This window comes from Talpa occidentalis, unplaced genomic scaffold (genome assembly GCF_014898055.3).
Source record: "Talpa occidentalis isolate TD23 unplaced genomic scaffold, MPIMG_talOcc4v2.1 talOcc4.6, whole genome shotgun sequence".
NCBI lineage: Eukaryota > Metazoa > Chordata > Mammalia > Eulipotyphla > Talpidae > Talpa > Talpa occidentalis.
This window is the reverse complement of record NW_023604972.1, coordinates 6,688,964-6,695,231: the sequence shown is the minus strand read 5'-3', so window position 1 is coordinate 6,695,231 and position 6,268 is coordinate 6,688,964. Positions and strand designations below refer to the sequence as shown.

The following is a 6,268-nucleotide window of genomic DNA, read 5'->3' as shown; positions in this document are numbered from 1 at the left end:
GGCCCAAAGGGGGGGGGCGTGGATGTTAAACCCCAGCCGCCAAAACCATGCAAATTTACTTTCAAAAATTTCCTGCAGTTGTTGTCTTTAGTTCCCTGGGATTCAAAGAGCCAGGGCCTCTCAACCAGGCTCTTGCTGGCCATACCATGTACATAAGGAAATGCGTGCTGGGCCTTGCTTCCTCCTGCTGCCAGGAATCAGAAGCCTGGAAGAAGGAGGTGAGCGGGCACCTGGGCAGGGCATTGCACTGTTGCTTACTGGTAGAAGGCCAGCAAGTCACCACAATTACAGAGCATTCTCTGCTAATAGTGTCATTTATGCCTTGTTCTGGGTGTGGGGAAGCCCCAGCGCTCCCAAACCGCCCTCTGCCCCGAGGAAGCCATGCGTGCAACAGCGTGGAAGCACCGCAAAGGTCTCTGTGACCCAGTCACTCAGCCTTGGCACAGCTTCTTCTTTTGCCCAGTGTAGTTGGTATCTCTCTTACAAACAAGGTGAGAGCGCCTCAGCCCGAGGCATGATGGGAAAAAGAGTCACGTCCCCACCTGATACTAGTAGGTCTCCAGATCATCCTTGGGAACCCAACTGCCCTTTGGGCCAAAGACCCAGCTTCTGCCCTGGGAGGACTTGGGGCCCAGGCAGAGGGTGGAGCGAGGAGCCCGCATGGCAGGTTCCCGGTTACCCCATGAGCTTGGAGAGGCCAGGCCAGGAGGGCATTGCTGCCCCAAACAGCTCAGGGCAGAGACTGAGTCCAGGCACACCAGGCAGAGTTGTGAGGAGCCTCCCATGTGAGTACCCGTGACCTCTGAGTGACATTGAGAGGACACTGCTCCGATGTGTCTAAGCTGGGGTCCCAGCACCCAGGATGCTGGGCAGGGTCTCCCGGACGACAGTGGGCATTCCCGATGTCAATCAAGCAGAAGAGGATGCTGGGACAGGAAGTAGCTGGAAAGGGAGGCCCTGAACTGGTGAGGAGCAGCCACCTTCTAAACTGTGGGCCCCTCTGGGGGGGACCTGGACCCCCGGTATGGAGGAGCGGTGCCAGGTGCTGCAAGGCAGTGGCTGCTGCTGAGAAAGAAGCCAGGCAGAGGCAGCCATGGGTGGCCTCGAGGGTTCTGGGAACCGCCATGTTGGTGGCAGTTGTCAGTTACTCTGTGGGTCCCCTGGTCCTTCCCTGTGAAGTCCCACTGAGTAGTCCAGCCCAGTCACGCTGAGCCGGGCAACTGAAGGAAGGGTCTGTGTTCAAGGTTAGGTCAGAGAGGCTTATGACCTAGGGGGTGATGACAGCAGGGAGGACCCCACCTCGAGGAAAAAGGGGGAGCCAGATATGATTGCCGCAGACCTCCCGTGTGAAGAATCTCCCTCCCTGCGGCCAGCCCTGGAGAGTCAGGTGAGACACTGTGGAGGATGCCCGTGTGGGAGGCACGTCCAGCCAGGACACCCAACCCCCTCTCTGTGGATTTCCTGCCCAAAGATGGTGTCCAGGGCTGTGTGGTGGCTGCTTCTGGGTCAGGGGTTCCTGTGAGGGTGTGCAAGATGGGGGAATAATAGTTTCAAGAGAAACTGCCCAAGAAAGCCCCTCCTTCAAACTCCAGGAGGACCAGGCTTGGCGGGTCAGCACAGGATCCAGGAGCGGGTTGGAGTTTAGGGTCTAGAAACCTTCATCTGTGCTTATTCCAGCTCCTTCACCTTATTTCCCCTAGCACAGCACTGAACTGGGCTGGGCACATGGAAGAAAGGCCCCAAGCCCTCCACAGACTCTCCCAGGCTCCTTGCTGCACCTGGAGGCCAGGAAGCCCATCCTGCAGCAGGGCCTTTGCACCTGCCACTCTTCTTCCTCCCTGGAGCCCTCCCCCGTAGATGCTTCCTTTCATCCCTGTCTCTGCTCGGGTTTCACCTCAGCGAGGTCTCTGACAACCCCATGGAGAAGAGGGAACTTCACCTGCTCCCACACTTCCTCTTATTTCACAGTACTAGTTTCCTGGGGCTACCTTCTAAGGATGTCTATCATCCGAGGAGTGGGCTGTAAGCCTCCTGAAGGCAAGAAGTGTGTTTTGTTCAGTATTGCTTCTGAGGGGTAAAATCTTTTCCCCTCTACTCTAGGCTTTTGACTATGATACCCCTTAAAATAAAGGACAGATTAACAGGAGAAAAGGCAATTTAATTTCATGCCTCTGGAAGCCACAGAGAGACATGGCCCAAAGAAGTAGCCAAAGCAGGCTAACTTTCATATCATTTTTCCCTTTTTACAAGGAAACACTAAATGGGTAAAGAATTGACAAGATCAGGAAATTTAGTCTTGGGATAGTAACTTAATGGAGAGAGCGAGGCTTGTTGATACAGACACCTCAGCCCTGCATCACCTGAGATGGGGCTGTTTCTTCACCTCCGGGCCAGGAAGGCACCTCTCGTGGAGATTTACTTCCTGCTTTCAGGGGTCAAAAGTGTTCTGGCACCAACTGTTTAAGTAATTTTAATCCAAAATAATACACTTGCCAACATGGGTCTATTTTGGGGTGGCCCTCTCTGGACCCCATCAACTCCCAAGCCCTGGCACATAGTAACTACTCAATAAATACTTGAGTAAATGATTAAAGGCGACAGATGCTTACCAGGCTCTTACTAGAGCCCCAAGACTTGCTGCCGAAGCTCTCGAGGGCCTCTTCCGGACCTTGCTGTGTGTGTCCTGAGTCTCAATTTCTCTGCTCTTCCCTAATTAACGCACCTTTTTGACAGTTTTGCCTCAATTTACCTCTTTATTTAGGTTGACAATGCAGAACCATGGTTTAAATTTAGACCTACAGGGCCTCCCCGGTGGCACAGTGGTTGAGCGCTGGGTTGCGAAGCTGCCCGCGGCCTCTGCGGCGCCGGTTCGATCCCCGGCTGCTCCCCGGCCACCGGAGGAGGGTCCCGCATGGCGCGCAGACCTCTCCTGCCGCCCGCTGCTCCCCTCAGCAGTGTACTTCGGTCCTTCTGCCTGCTCTGCTCCCCGCTCTGGCTCTGGTGAACTCTCTCACCCTCCTGCGCTTCTGACTGTACCCAGTGCTTGTATAAATAAATAAATAAATCTTTTAAAAAAATTATCTTTAAAAAAAATTTAAAAAAAAATAAATTTAGACCTACATTTAAAGGCAAAATGGCTTGTATGCAGCTAAATTATTTTGATTCCTGTGGATTCAGAGTAGGATTCTGGAAGACGGTCTAGATAGACAGTGCACAGCATAGGCATGGGTGTGTAAACCTGAGCAAAACACTCCGAGCAGACAAGGATGCTGATATTATCTTCACATTGTCTTGGGGGAGGAGAGTGTGAACTGTACAGCCTCATGCTACAACGGCTGGGATGAAGGCCTATAAACTGACATTTTTCTGGACCAAAGCAACCTGACTAGCTTCCCCAGGGTTAGAACAGGTAAGAGAGGTATTGGTAGCACCCCAAAGAGCTCACTGTGAGCATTCATGTGCTAATTCAATTTATTCTAGGTAATTCTCTCATCACTGCTCAGTAACTTTCACATTGGACTCATCAGCTATAGTCATAGTTTAAATTTTTTTATTTTTAAAACTTCCATTGAAGCTAAGAATAGAGGCATGAGTGGACCGCCCCGGAGTGGTAGCTCTGGGCAAATTTAGCTTGCTCATTTTAGCTCAGTGCCTGAAGAAATAAAACTTAACAACACTTAAAATGAAAAAACAACAACAACCCTCTCCATAAAAAACAACTTTCCAAATAATGCACTTTGCCATTTAACAGAACTTACCAGAACATGAACATTGTCCTGTAAAATATTTCTATTAACATCTTGAACTAAATGCAGAGTAAAATGAATACATTTTTAAACTTTCAAGCTTTCCCCCAGTGTGCCCTGAAAACCTAGTTACCAAAATGTACCCCTATAAACTTGAACATCATATAAACACTTTTATATGATGCCGTGAGTGTTGTGCTTTCAAAGAAAGTTTTCTCCTTTTAACTGACAAAGGAGCTAGTGCTTTTATAGAAATCTGGGACATAAGGAGAAATTTTAATAAGAATAGAGAAGAGAGCCTTTTGTCCATTCTCCCCAGAGACAATGGCGGCTGCCTGCTGTGTATTTCCTTTGGTTTGGTTTGGTTTTTTCTAAGCTGGGTTTTCATTGTCTCTGTGTTTGCTCTTACTTACTCACCCTTTGTTTTGTTCCAACAGCGCCAGTGACCCTGCAAATGGAGGTGGTGAGGAGCAGTAGGAGGCAGAGGGGCCCCCACTTTGTGACTAGAGGTGAGTGATTTCTCAAAACCGGGTCAGATGTTTACACAGTTTGGCCCTGAAAAAAAGCAACAAACCCGCAGTGCACAAAACTGCAGAGACCCGCAGTGCCTCGTGTTCAGGTATTTAGCAAAAGAAAAGATGATTTCAGGCACAGCCACCTTCAAGGCAGGGGGATCTTCTCATGCAGCTGACATCACCTGGCTGATGAGGAAACTCCAGATGGGTTGGTTCAGGATGATACTTTGAGGATAAACGATCCATTTCATATTTTTCTGGGCCTCATGATTTTCCCGTTGAAACTGCAGTGAGACTAGGTCTTAATTCTGGATAAGGGTCCAGCATGGAGGACTCCATTCTGGGACTTTTTTCTATTTTTAACAGTACTTACTCATGACTTCTCTAATCTGCAGAATCACAACTCTAGAAGGTTCCCTGGGGATCCTGGTACTGTTTGTTAGTTTAATCAAAAGCCCTAAGGAATTCTTATCACCAAATAGGTTTTCAAAGACATTTCAAGGGGACTCCTTCCCAACGGGGGTTCCCAAAAGAGAAAGGTCAGGAAGGGGGTAAAACACGATTGCATTGACTATTAGACTGTAACAACCGCTCCTTCTCCAATGTCTCCTCTCTTTATAAAAAGAAACTGAAACTGAAGCCTGGTTGGTGTTTATGTGACTATTTGGGGTACCAACCAGCATGTTCTGAGACTGCAATTTCCTGGGCGACTCTAAATAGCTCTGCCCTGACCAGGTCTGAATGAGGGCACTCTCAAAGGAGCTCAGCAAAGGCCCTGAAAGGAAACTGAGAAGCCAGAGAGGGTAGCCAGCTTATGTGAAGGCACACAGCACACAGCATACAACACACAGGTGGTGGACATGCAACCAGACCCATCTCTCTCTGCCTGGCTGGTGTTTTTCCTTCTGAGCCACACAAGAATGCTGGGGCAATGTGGATTCTTTCCAGAAAAGGGTGATGCCCACACTTTGGAGCAACAGCTGCTCCATAAACACCACATCCATGCTGAGCCATCCCAGGAACAGCACAAGGCACTAACTGATTGGCCAACCCCACTCTCCTTCACCCTGACCACCGGGTAACAGGACACTTTTTAGACTGTCTCATTCTCTGCCTTGTTGGAGTAAATCTAAGGCATACCTAAGGCAAGGGGAACTCCAAGACAAGTTCCCACTCGTGAAATAAGGATACATTTAGTGATTAAAAATTAATTAGTGCAGGCTGAAGGGACACAGACTGAGTCTCAGTCGTGGACTTACCTCTCAGTTTCCTCATCTGAAAAATGCGGAAGATGTTTCCATCAATATATTGTTGGGGAAGATTAAATGAGAATTTGCATAAAGCCCAGCACAAAGTCAGTCCATGTTGGTTAAACGAAAGAGCAGAACTAATGATGTGGTTTGTTCAGGATTTGCAATTTTTGTGCTCTGAGCTCCATCCCACCTCTTCCTCTCTTGAGTGTGCAACAGCCACAGCTGGATGTGTCCTGAAAGAGGGTCTGCAGTTAGGGCGAGGGTGTCCCTGCAAACACGCCGTGCTAATATAGTCAGAAATTGATGACTAGAAACCCCCACAAACCCACCATTTCTGTTACATGTGACCTATTGGCATTTTATTAGTTACAAGAAAGTTTACTATGAGAAACAGAAAAATTGAAAAAAACAGTAGCTTAACCCCCATAGAAGTTTGTCACAACTGCAGAAGAAGCCGGGGCTGGGCTGGAATGGAGCTCCCCTGGTTAGGCACCCAGTGCTGTGTTCGGCTTTTTATGACGCCTATTTTCTTTTTTATTTATATATATTTTACATCATTGCTCATCTTTAAACAATGATTGCTTTTTCCCCCCCTCAGGTGTAGACCCCATAGAGTTTCCTCCACCAATGCACCTGTGCACCATCAGCACCATCACCTCAGTCCCCTGTGCTCCTCCCTCTCTCGCTCTTATCCCTCTCACCGCCTCTCTCCTGCAGGATGTCTCTAGTTTACAATTATCTGTTTGGTTTTTTT

At 48.7% G+C, this 6,268-nt stretch overlaps 1 protein-coding gene across 5 annotated transcripts in view; it reads left to right on the top strand.

The window, feature by feature from the left end:
* Window positions 1–900: 900 nt before the first annotated feature.
* Window positions 901–6,268, top strand: part of PROM1 (prominin 1) — a 74,911-nt gene continuing 69,543 nt past the window's right edge. For 3 of the 5 annotated variants that reach the window (XM_054688033.1, XM_054688032.1, XM_054688034.1), the window contains exons 1-2: window positions 972–1,387; window positions 4,184–4,255. The gene's annotated coding sequence lies outside the window, so the exon portion shown is untranslated. The other 2 variants (XM_054688030.1, XM_054688031.1) reach the window with 2 other exon arrangements.